Genomic DNA, 13,063 nt, shown 5'->3' with positions numbered 1-13,063 from the left:
ACAGAGACAGTGCCACATCCAGCTTTAGTTGATGTGACATGTAGGATAATGGGTTGCCATGGTAAAAATTGCGGTGATGACAGGCCCTGTGACGTCAAGCTAATATAAGATGGGTTTAGCAAAATGAAGAAAATATCTGCCTAATATTTCTCTCAATATATTTTGGATGAATAATGCTCTTTATACTTAATGAAAGGAAATACTGTTTTACCTGCATTACTTTTCTTTGGCCAGTGAATCCAAACCAGATGGGGCTCATCTAAACATCTGGCCATTTGTTCTGATCAGTGTGCTTAGGAAAATGGGATCTAATTGACAGAGGAGCGTTGCCATTTCATTCCATGCAGGCAATTTTTACATTTCTTAAGATTCAGCTGAATCACAGATCTTCCTGTGAGCAGAAGAATAGTATGTTTAGAAGCAAAATCAGTTCTATCTGTGTCTAGGGAGGTGTGTTCATCTCCATATTTGTTAGGAAGTTGGATAACTTTGCTATTTCTACTCTGAGATCTTAGGTTTTGTAGAAGTTGAGTGAAGTCCAGTGGATTCACCCTAGGCTTTCTTAGGCTTTGAACTGTGAAGGAGCAGGTGTTTGGGTCTTACACCTGCTTTATCAAGTCCATTAATGAGTCTTATGGTGTGACCTTCTGGTTCTTGATTGTTCACGTAGTAGTAATTTCTTTTAAATATGCTGTGCTATTCTAGGTAAGTACCTTTCCTTGCAGCTCATTTCATCATGCTTACAAACTAAAGATTTGTAAATATTTTTTGGCTAATGTTTCATTCAATACGGTCGTAAGTAAAAGGCAAGAGATGTGTAAATGAAACGATTACTATAAGTTCTGAGGAATGCAATTACTGGAAGTTGTTGTTATCAAATAATCAAGCCACAACATAAAGCTGTGTAGAAACACGCCAAGGATTTAGTACAGCCCTAGCTGAGGGGGCACCATGACTTTTATGTGAGTTCTTTTATATTGGAATTTGGCTTGGTGCCTTTCTTTGCAGATGTTGGGCCATATTATATAAAGAGGATGCTAAAATGTTGTTCATACCTTGGCAATGGTCAATTTATAAAGTTATAAACTAACAGGCAGAAAATGTGTACGTGGGCTGGAATGCTATAAATCTACTAGGTGAGGTTTTAGTATTTCAGTATTAAATATAGCACATGAAGTACTGCAATCATGGCAGTTGTTGCATTTCTCGTACCTTAAACTTGTAGGGGTTTGAAGGCTTTTTCCTTGCCATGAATTTTGAAGCAAGGAGAACTCATGGACTCAATTCTTAGGACATTTTGTGCTGAACTCTCGCAGAGTTCTAGAGCTAAATATTAGGAAATGTTGTATGCTCACCATTTGAAATTAGGTGCAGGTAAGATTTCAGGTTAAACAATTGAAGTTTCCAGTCAGTTGAAATGACTGAAGTTCTGTTATTGGAAAGAAAAAGATTTAGAAAGGGTTATTGGGAAATCTCCATCCTCCTTGAATCAGCATCGGTGAAAGGTTAAAGACTATGATTGTACTGCTGTGGAGGCTATTTCCAGTTATAGCCTCTTGGCATAAATCTTAGCTTTTTCTAAAGTGAAATTTCCCAAAGTGGCTTCTTCAAAGCCCTGGGAGCTGGTGCTTGGAGTGCCCGTCAGGGTCTAGTCTGAAATCAATGGCAAGAGCTGGAATCACTTCCCAGTTCTGCTGTGCTGATGTGCTCTTCGTGTTCACAACAGGTTGTTCTCAATCATGAAAATGATCTGGGTAATGTGTGACACAGCCTTCCTACTGGACCTGTCCTGTGAAACTGGACAGTAGTGGATCTGTTGTGCTGTGGCTGCATACCTTGTTTTGTGCTGGTGACAGATGCCCAGCCTGAAATCAGAAATAGTTGTGTGGCACAGCTGAATGCAGGATTTGAGGTCAGATAGCCTTTTGTGGGTTTTGTCTGGGGTCTCTTGATCTCTTCCTGATCCTTTCGTCTTGCAAAAGGGATTAAAAACATCTGTTGTTTTCACTTTTCTAGCAAGGCCATTTCTGTCAAAATAGTAAATCTCTTTCTACTGCGGCAGTTAGGGGTTGGGAGGAGGCACAGATACAGTGTTTCTCAGGAGAAACTACCCATTTATGGCACCTTAGGTCTCCAGCAAACCCTTCAAATATCACACAAGGTACTGATGTCAGTGGCCTCCATGTAGACCATCCACAAAAAGCAAACAACCCCCAAAACTGTTTATGTTTTCAAAAATACTGTAGCTAGGGAAGTAGTACCGTGAACCCTTACCAGCCTGGCTTGCACAAATGTCATCTTCTGCCATTTGGGATCTTTTTGTAGTCAATGAATATGCTAACTTTGCCTTTCTTCTAGTAGCTCAACAACACTTACATCGCCACCAACTACAGATTTCATTGATGTTTATTTGTGGATTTATGATCCCTTCTCATGATGGTTTTATGCCTCCCTATGCCCTACTGATAACAAACAATTGTGAGCCCGAACTGGGAAATAAAACTAGATGAGATTGCTGATTTGGCTATCATGCTGTCACTTGGCAGAAATTGGTGATGAAATTGCTCGAGTCTGTATGAATAAGAAAACATTATTGGTATGAACAAAATGGAGAAAGGGCAGTACAGCATTTACAAGACTTACTATAATTGTCATTCACTAGTTAATCCTTTTTCTGAAGATAGCTACCCATAAGCTCCAAGTATGATGTCCTTTTCCTGATTTTGTTTTCAAAGGGAAGAAAAAAGCCTTGCACTTGACTGTTTACTGTTTTAGCTGGTTTTCTGTCTTGTGGACTCTGAGCCTGCTGGGCTGAGAGCAATGGTCGTAGGTTTCCTTTAATGCTTGATGTTACATCCTTCCGTTCCTTACATCTCAGTGCTGATGTCATTTTTATCTGGAAGAAATGATTTTTCAAACCTTCTTTTCAGCTTTTCCTCTGGTCTGTGAAGCTTTTCCCAAATAGATTCTTCTCAGCTCTGCTTGCTGGTTGAGGAATGAATCTTTTACATCCACACTATATAGACAGCTGCTGTGTTGCCTCTCCTCAAAACAATTTTGCAGCACAAGAACACCAGTGGTGCTGTGCTTTAACAACTGCTAGGAGAAAATAACTGAAGCTTCCTCGTGTCCACCCCATTTCTGTGTTATACTTGCCCTTCCAAGGTATCTGTGGGTTTTAAGGTTGGCTTGGGATAGGGTGAAGGGTTTACAGTGAGTTATGATCCTCTCAAATCCATCCCTATGAGGAACATGGCATGCTTTGGCATGTTTTCTAACAGCCTTTTGTGCCTTGCTTTTTGCTGATTGTTTTGCATCTCCACATTACATTCCAATTTACTGTATATGTGGAGAGTATTTCACTTGTTGGAAAATTGTTCTGTTTTGTTACCTCTAAAACCAGTTTTGGTCATCTCCCCAGTTTTTTATCTGCCTATGGGCAAGTTGTTTATAGTCCTGGGGCTTTGAATGTCAGCCCGATTGCCCCATGGCTGTATCCCTTAGACACTAGGATTTACTTTTAAGAATCCAAGGCAGTCTTTTTTGAGAATTCTAAGATGTCTTCAGCTAGACGGTGATGTGTGATCTTTGCAGGGTGGCTGCTGGGATGAGTCACTAAATCTTTTAGTTCTTGGCCATCCCAAACTCGCCCCCAGACAGTTCTAATGTCTAATGGTTGAGCAGCTTATGAAGAAAACTCTAGAATAATACAGGCAAGACACAGAATCTACTTCCTTACTCGTGTCGTTATGGTGGCAACTTTAAAATAAAAATAGCCGTGCCTATATTCTCTCCATGTCAAAACAAAACTGTCCTCTCTCCTTCCAACCGCAACACCAAGAATGCCTTCAGCAGAATTTTAGCACTGAATTTAACAAGATTGAATTAGGAAAGAATTAGGCTGTCAAGAAAACTGACAGGTGATATTACTTCTCCAAAAAAAAAAAAAAAAAGTACAGAATATGGCACCAACCTTTAGCTATTGAAATATTGATTGGGTTTTCCTCCCTTTCTTTCTCTACCTCTTGTCCTCTCACCCAGGTTCCCAGGTTAACTTCCCTTAGTACACATCCTGGGCTGCTGTCTTCCAAGTCTGAAAAGCTGGTTGGTGCCAGCTGGAGTTCAGCACCCAGGTGCATAGGGACAAGTATGGCTTTTTGATCCGTGACCTGGGGGAGATGACCTGCTCCAGTGCCCTGGTCTGTGGGAGACATCTTTCCGCCAACGCGGCCCTAACACAGCAGCAGTGGCAGCTGCAGTTGCCACTGGAAGCGCTGGAAACCAGTCTAGCCTTCAGTATACCTCACCCTGTTCTTGTTTGATGGTTTAATACTGTCACGGTGTCTTCCTTCCAATCTTTTGTTTTTTCTAACATCACTTTCTCTTTTTCCGCTTCTACATAACGAGCATTCATGTTCTCAGCCTGCTCCGCTCAAGTGACTTTATAATCCTGAGAAGAGTAAGAACAAGTTAAGAGATGACTAAGAATGAAAATGAAGATTCAACAGGATTTTCTTGATCAGCGTTTAGATGCATCACTGGAAGAAATGCAAGTGAGACCATTGGCTGACCTCTGTAGTCTTTTTATACAACCTTGTCTCCATTGTGCTGGGAAAAGTCAGTAGAAAAACTGCAGGTTCTTTCTGCCTTTGAAAAACATTCAATGAAGTTCCTTGAAGGAGCTTGGAAATACAGGTGCTTTTTTTTTTTTTTTTTACCTGTTTACTTCACACAAGCTTACAGAAGGTATGGAGCAGAGGTGCAGGCTTCTGCAGTGGTGAATGCTCAAAAACCAATATTGCAATCCAGCCTGATTTTGATTGGTAAAATGTGTTTTTCTATTTAGCAAGCATTATGCAGCACATTTTCAGAACTTGGTAAACAGCATTGTCTGCCAAGTATCACATCTTAAAATTGTTGGAAACTAGAATATTGCTCTTAAAAGTCAGGGTGAAATACGTGTTTAGATTCGTGCATCATCCAAGTGTTGCAGGGACAGCAGAATTCCTTCTTGTTTGTAGACCACAATGTTTCAAATTTGCTTTCAGAATTTTATTTCAAAGCCATTTGAGGTCAAGGACAAAAGTCTTTCTGATCACTAGGGCTTCATGTAAGCTTCCAAGAGAATAACTCTTTTAGGTCTTCTGGTCAGAAGTTGGACCTGCTGTTCACATTTTCTGAGTTGTTAAACCCTAGTTTCTAAATACTTTTCCTAGGAATCTATTTGAATGATCTCCCTTAGCAGTGCTTTGAGGGAATGGACAATTCCAGGAAAGTGTGTCTCATGGCAAAGGTTACCTTACATCTTTTTCTATTAAAAGAAAAAGAAAATGAGGGCTGCTAAGTCTTGACCATTTGGCAAATCATGGTGTATTTAAGAAGTATTTACAGACTGAATGTCACAGCCAAACCATTCCTCAAATCATTCCTATTGCTTCAGAGGAAAAGGCATGAGGGAACTTCCTCACAACAAAGGCAGTCCTATTTGCAGGGCTGGGGGAAGAGCTTCTGAAGAGTCAGTGCTTGCTACTAAGTCACTGAGAAAGCCCAGGTACATGCAGAGAAACAAACATTTTTGAGTGGAGGTCAAAACATGAACTTGCCTGTTGGTTTAGTTGATTTTCCTTTTTCTGCTTGCTTCAGCAGCACGTGTAGCTACCATTTCCCAAGTGGAAGATGCAATTAAAGCTTGTAAGCAAATAATGCATAACAATGACTTGTGGCAGTTACTGTACTACTGCAGTTATCATGATTGTAGGTCCAACCTAGCACCCAATGAAATCAGTGGGCTCCCATGGACGCCAGCGAGCTGTGTCTCCAAGCAGAAGGGAATATACCTTCCCATCTCTGATTGGAATCAGGAAGTCTTACAACTTAAATTGCTCTAGCTATACTTCTATGCACAGGCTTGTATTTGTAAATACCCTTTGTAATAATAGCTTATATTTCTATATCCTTCTGTGCAAGAATAGAAATGCAATAAAAGGAATGTCTGGGTTGAAAGTGCTGCAGATATACACAATATTGCACATTAGATTAATTCAGACTGCTGGACCTTCCTGGATTTCTCCCCCAACACAGCATTTATCTTCTGGATGTTTTTCCCTCACTGTTTATACTGCTCAGTTGTTTTCCTCAGTATGTTTTTAATTACTTTTTTTTAAGCGTACATTAAATACTCTTTTCTCCTTGCTTAGATCTGAAAGATACTACCATAATCAGAAGTTGTGCTGGGAATAGGTGCAGAGAACAGTTGTTTTAAGTAGATATTTTTGTTTTCCATACCAAAGTCTCTTTTCTCACATCAGGTCATATGGAAAGATTGAATGCTAGCAAACAAAATTATATGAACCAATGCGTCTCCAATCTGAAATACAGAAATCTCATACTGTCTCTTCTGTCTAGAGCCAATAATCTAGTTCCAGATTGCATTTATTTAATAAGATTTTTTTCCTTTCATATTTTCCTTCTCTAATATTAAAAATAAACTACTTTCAGTAAAGCAAACAGACTAGGCAAAGCTTGTATGATTTGGTAATTTATCAAGTGTGGCTGCCAGGGGATGGGACCCAAGGCTTTCGTCATCTGCTTTGAAAAATGTATGTTTGCTTTCATAATGGAGTTGGAGTGTAGGCGAGTGCATGAGGTAGGGAGATAGCTTATCTCTTTACATAGAAAATGTTCTTAAGAAAACATGCTGATATGTGCACAATCATAATTAGTAATTATGGCAATTCCTGAAAGAGGGGGAGAAGTCAAATGTAACTGAAAGGACTGCATGTTTTTCTCCATCCTGTAGAAAGCCTACCTTAGACTGAAGGTAGTAGGGGAGGACAGATTAGCAGAAACAAGAGTACAAAGTGACTTGAGGAAACAGCTTTTGTTTAGCACCCAAAGTTGATTTCAGTTCAAGAATGAAAAATACTAGCCCTTGGTGCATTGCTAATAATAATAATAAAATTAGCTCCAGTTCTGCTTTTTCTCTGTGGAATAAATCAATTTTGTCCCCTAGGAAAATCTGACTGCATATAAACAGTTTGTGTGACATCAAGAGCTCTTGCAACAGTTGTCAAGCCCAGTGTAACTCAGCTTAGCAAAATGCAACTCTAATTTGCAGTGTGGGATGGGTGCAGGACACAGCAAATTTGTCAATCTAAATTTCAAAATTTCAAGCCCAGGTTACTTTCTGGAAGTTCTCATAATTAGGTGTTGTGGCAGGCCATGTACTGCTTTGGGCCTGCCTGTGCTGGGCACTGGTAGAACAGCTCTTAAATATCAGGTTAACAGAATAACACAATCTATGCATGTGCAATAACAGTATGTTAACACTCTTCTTGTTGCAATTTCTTCCTTGTAATTCGTTTCCCGTCATACATGGGGCTCTTTTGCATGTAGCTTTTTTGTGGGTGGAACTGAATGCAAGTGTTTTTACACTGCACTGCAGAATTGAGAGCAACATCGAGATTTTTCTGAACTTGTCACTTAAAGACACTGCTCTGCTCTCTGTATGCTTTTTTATTAGTGGTGCATCCTGGAAGTTTTTATGACAGGACATACCACTGCCTGTTCCTGTCCAATTCAGTTGATATTCTGTAGTGAAGAAGCGCTTTATGATGCAAAATTGCAAGTTCTTGCAAACTGCTTGAAACTTGCCTGTGCATGACAGTTTATGACGCTGAAACAGGAGTTTTGGTGGGAATTCTGTGTGAGAGAGGGGTAGGAAGGATGTAGGTTTTATTGTGGCAGATAAGTTGTCAAACCCTTTTCCTGTTGAGTGTAAGCACGTAATTTCTCCATGGGGTAAGTCTCTTTAGAGGAATTGTAAATTACGACTGTTTTCATGAAATGTAGTACATTTGTTTTATTTTTGTCTATTTTTCCTTTAAAGTTGAGATTGTGCTGTAAAACTTCTGAAAAGCATAAGGTGGAATTGAGGTGTCAATTACAAAAAGGTAAACATTGTCTTCAATAAAAGCCTTCAACTGTTCCATCTCACTCTTCTTTCAGTGTAAGTATAGGTTGGGTGTTTTGTCCCTCCAGCCCTTGACTGAGATTGCTGAAAGTTATTCAAGCAACAAATTCTTCTTGCTTGAAAGCAAATTGCAAACAAAGTTTCTTTAGAGTGTTAAAATTTCCATTTATGGTTTTTCTCTTGCAAGATTGAAGCTACAGGTCATCATGACACAGCATACAAATACTGTATTATTCTTACTGAAGTTAAGGAGACAGAATTTTTGACATTTTCCAGAATAGCTGCGGCTGTGCTGTCTGGAAGATCAAATATGGACGGGAGCTGCAGTGCCATAAGATGAGTAGGAAGAAGTACAGTCACTGATCTTGTTTTGTATGGTTTTAATAATTTACAGAAAGTCTTTGACGTCTCATCTGCTGGTTTGGGAGCAGATGCATATTTTTCCAGTCCCAAACAACACCTTTGTTCTTAATTACTCAGCATTATTACCACTGTAGCTTATAAAGCTAGAGTACCCAATTTCTCTGCGTGGTGTCACCTAAGGCACATCTCGCATTTGTAGGATGTGTTGCTTTTATTTTGGAAGGCAAGTTCTTGAGAAAAAAATCTTCTTGGTGATCTTTGACTGTACTGATTAATACCACCTCTGTAAGCTCTTATACTGCAGAAAGCTGGGGTGAGATTTCTTTACTGCTAATCATTTGTAAATTCAACATACAAAAGAAAAACAAAACAAAACAAAAAACAGCCAACTGATATGTTATAGAAATAACTAGTATTTTAGCATTTGCTTTCAGCTCTGATTTGCTGTTGGCCATTTTGTTAGACAATGGTTTGTGTGTCTTAAACACATAATGAATACTTTATGTGACTAGGAAGAAGGAGGAGAGGTGATTGTCCCATACTACAGCATTGGCATTTAGAGCTCAATGCTGCAAGATTGGAAATTCAGAGTTGAAAATGAATTCCCTGTAAAGATGGCTGCATGCCTTACTGGAGCTGTTTCCATATGACATGAGCTTTGCTGTTCTGCTGTGAGCACTGGTGTCTCCCAGAAGCGAGACAAGGGGTGGCAGCAGCAGCTGCTTCCATGGTGCTGGTGATCACGCAGGTAGCAGGATCCTGCCTGATGTTGCCTCGTGTTCTGTATCCCAAGTCACTGCAACAGACTGGGAGAGGGTCTTGCTCTATCTACAGCCTGCAACCTGCACCCCCAGGCTCTTTGCTTCATTTAAAAATACAGCTGCTTGCAAAAACAAACAAACCAAACCTCTTCTTTATTCCTCGTGTAACTTGAAATAAAGGCCAGAGTCACTGGGAGCGGAGGAGGGAGCGGAGCAGACCCTGTTTTGCTCTCAAGTGTTAGAAGGTGCTTGTGAACGACTGTCTGATGGGTTCAGGCTTGTAAACGCACCTGAAAATTCTCTGAATCCTCTGCAGTTCATTCTGCCTACCTGCACGGTGCTATATACTGCCTGTGTGTTATGCCTTTCTGAATTTGTTCAGACTCTTTTAAATGACTGGTCACTTTTCCTTGTTGGAGTTTGAGTCTTACTCTCTTTCTTCCATCAAAGACAATTTTGGCAAAGTAACCGATGTTTCTTTCTGCAAAACTCAATAACGCTTACATTTTTCTAATGTAAGGCATGCTTCCTTCATGTTAACTTGATTTTCTTCTTTGTTACCAACATCATGTAGAACATGACAAATCAGGCTGAAAGCGTGATTTATTTTTCAAGTGCTGTGATTATCCTTTGCTGCCTGTTCGCTGCATCTTGAGAGTTCCCCCTTGTATATCCACTCAGCTGGGAGTCTGAGAGAAGTGTTGCGGCAGAACCCCTGGTTCTTGCGTGCAGATCTTGTTTGTGTGCTGGACTGACAGACCTGCACAACTTTTGCACAGAATCGCTCATTTTGAAATCTATTTGTTGGTCTCAGTTCCCTGTTTATGAAATGGAGATCTTGTGCCTTTCCTCACGCTAGGGACAGGCAGCCTCTTGGATAAGGGAAGGGTGTTTCTAATTACTGCCTGCTTCATGCTAATGCTGCTCTCACCTGTAGATAATGATACAGCAATAGCTTTCAACCGTCCTTCTGTCAACTGTGACCTTGTGAGTCTCCTTGTTGCATTGTGCAGTTGGTTTATTGCTTTTAAAGGTACAAGGGGAAAACAAGGCCAGAACTCGCTGTTTTTTCAAGTCTCAGATTGCTCTGGGAAGAGAGCAAAGCACTTTGGTGACTGACATTTACAGTAAGCCCCAATGCACACGTCTTAACATTCTCCCAGCTCCGAGTAGGTGTAAATGAGGGAGGCATGACAAATGTGAGTTAATTTTGTCTGTTGGCACCCTTCTACGATCTACATGAAAACTGTTATGAAATCTGGTTGAATTTATATTAAAAAGTGGGGCTGTGGATGTAAATTTAGAGAGTCTGTGTGGAAATTCAGGACCTGTGCATTCCTTTTATAGGCATCACACTATATATGGGTTGTCCTTGGGAAGACTCTGAAAGTGAGTAATAATTGCTCACTGTTTCTGTACAATGGTAGAATATTTCATCTGCTTTATACATTGCATGTTACGTCATCGTAGGAAATCTTTCAGAAAGCTAGCATTTTAGATAAATTCATGCTAAGGAGGGGACAAAACTGCAATTAGCTCGTGTTGACTTAATTGTTCTGGAGTGTGATAGGGGTTCAGGTGGGAACTTCAGTCACTGCTGCTTGAAATGAGGTTAGGCAATTCTTCTGGAGAAGAATAAAGCTTGCAAGATTGGATATTTAGCATCAAGACTTTCATTGTCTGGGAAGAGACAAGGATATTATGTAAAAGTGAATCTGCAGAGGAGAATAAGCCGGCTAGTCTGCTTCCATTGTGAAATGCAGAGATGTTTTTAAATGGAGGAAACAGAAAATGAGTTTTTATCAGGGTGGAGGTTGCTGAGAATTGTGGAGGATGGCAGAGGCGATTTTATTGTGTTCCAGCTTAATGATGCAGTGCAGGAAAGGCAGTGCTGAATCAGAGCTCCGCCATAATCATTCATCAGGGTCAGGAGGAGGGTATTCTTTGCAGTGGGAACACGCTGTGCCCAAGCTCCAGGGGAGATGTTACGGGCCGACATGTGAGTGTTTCTCCAGGACAATGCTGCATAAGAAGTGGCAAGGAGGGATAAACAATTTGCTGCCCTTGGTTCTTGGGTTCCTGCTGAAAGGGATTTGAAAGAGACAATTTCACTGCACAAAGGTCTGTCGTCTTGCTGCAACGTGTTTACATCAGCACACTGACAAAAGCATGTCAACAAAGATGCTGAAGCAATGTGTAGGCTATTCCCAGTTTCCAGAAATCCCAGACGGTGTATAGTTCAGAGCAAGCACTGGAGTTATTGGTACATTTCATGAACTGGAGATCTAGACTGTGAGCATGTGAGCTGTGGCATCACACCTGGCTGGCTGCAGGACCTCGATGGCGTTTGTCACCCTTAAAGGGGGGGGGGGGGGGAGGGGAGAAGGGACACAAACAAGGTAAGTTCAAGCGTAGTAGCAATAGCTAGGAAAACTACACTGCTGAAGCTTACATTGAGTGAGAAAGAGCTGAAAAATCCTGTATACACTGAATTTAGGGGCCTAGAAAAAGGAGACCAAGCTGGCTCTGACAACAAATGCTCTGTGACCTCATGCGAGCCTCAGTGTACACAAGAAATTGAAAATCTCTGAACAGTGATCCAAACATTTTTGTAAAGAGATTTCTTTGGGTGGTTGTGCTTGGCCTTAGTGATTCCTGTGGAGCTCTCAGCAAAGGAAACATGGAGGATTTAGCAGTACTCTATTTTGAGGAAACCTAACTCCAGCAAAATAACGGAGCTTTGCTCTCTACAGCATCATCCATGGAGAGCGACCAGATCAACCAAGGAAATAATGTGAGAAATCAAGAGGCTTGCTGCCATTTGCAGGAGAAAGCATTCAGCAACTCTTTTCTTTGGTAAAATTTCTTCCAAGTTAAAGTTCAGAAAGATAAAGGACTTGCTCCTATTACTTGAATTCCAGGCTGTGATCTGAAAGCCTGTGCTAGCCCAGAACAGTGTTTGCTAGCTGATTTTGTGGCATCACCTTCCTCACTTTGTAATATGATTTTTTTCACAGCAGTAATGGAACACCTGAGGAGGGTGAGCTGAGTGCAGCAAAGGGCCGTGGCATCTTGCATAGCATCCCTTGCCTGTTGTACAGAGAGGGAGATCTGGGGAAGGGTCTGCTGCCAGCTCTCTGCTCTTGCAAATTAACCTGGGTGCAGTGATTTGGGCACAGCTGTACTGATTCCATTTTGTTTTTTTCCACAACCTACCCAAGCAACACGGCCCCCTGTCCCAAGTCGTATAGCCCCCTTCTCCACCCGTAAAGCCCTGTGGAGCAGTATGTGTGCTCCAAGCTGGGAGACATGGGGTGAAAGCTCCTCAGGAACAGCAGGAATTTGAACCTGGACCTCCCATTGCTCTGAAGAATGGGAGCAGAGAACGCAAGGAGAAGTGGTCCTGGGCACTATGCGCCTCCTCACCGACTAATGCTTCCCTGTCATGGCAGTGTGCAGCAGCACCACAGCAGTGTGTTATGGGCAAAAGGCATTATTTACCCCGCTTTTACTACCTGCCAGCACCATATTATCCCGTGGTGTTAACAACAGAAACACACAACAGAATTGACTTCAGCACCACCTGGCAGCTAGGTTCTTGACCGCAAGACAGATAATGCCAAAGTTGAAGCTCCCATGGCCACAAGGAATACTTAACAGAAGCGTACTGAATAGCTTGCTTAAATCTTTACAGCATCCTAACTACGCATGAGGAGAGAAGGCTGATAAAGTACAATAGGTCATGGCTAAAAAGCAGTTTTCTCTGCACCATGTAAAACTCTTAAAATCAATTAAAAAGCCTTTATAAGAATTCTTCCCATGTCAGCAATGAAAGGCTATGCTGAAGCCTGTCAGGAAGCAAGCTGCAGGACTCTGAATCAGATGCATCCAAGGAATAATAATAGCATGTAGGAACTCTGGGGAAATAAAGAAGTATGGTAATTCAGCCCTCGGAGGAATGAGAAAG

The sequence above is a fragment of the Anas acuta genome, chromosome 3, assembly GCF_963932015.1.
Source record: "Anas acuta chromosome 3, bAnaAcu1.1, whole genome shotgun sequence".
NCBI lineage: Eukaryota > Metazoa > Chordata > Aves > Anseriformes > Anatidae > Anas > Anas acuta.
Note: the sequence above shows the minus strand (reverse complement) of the source record.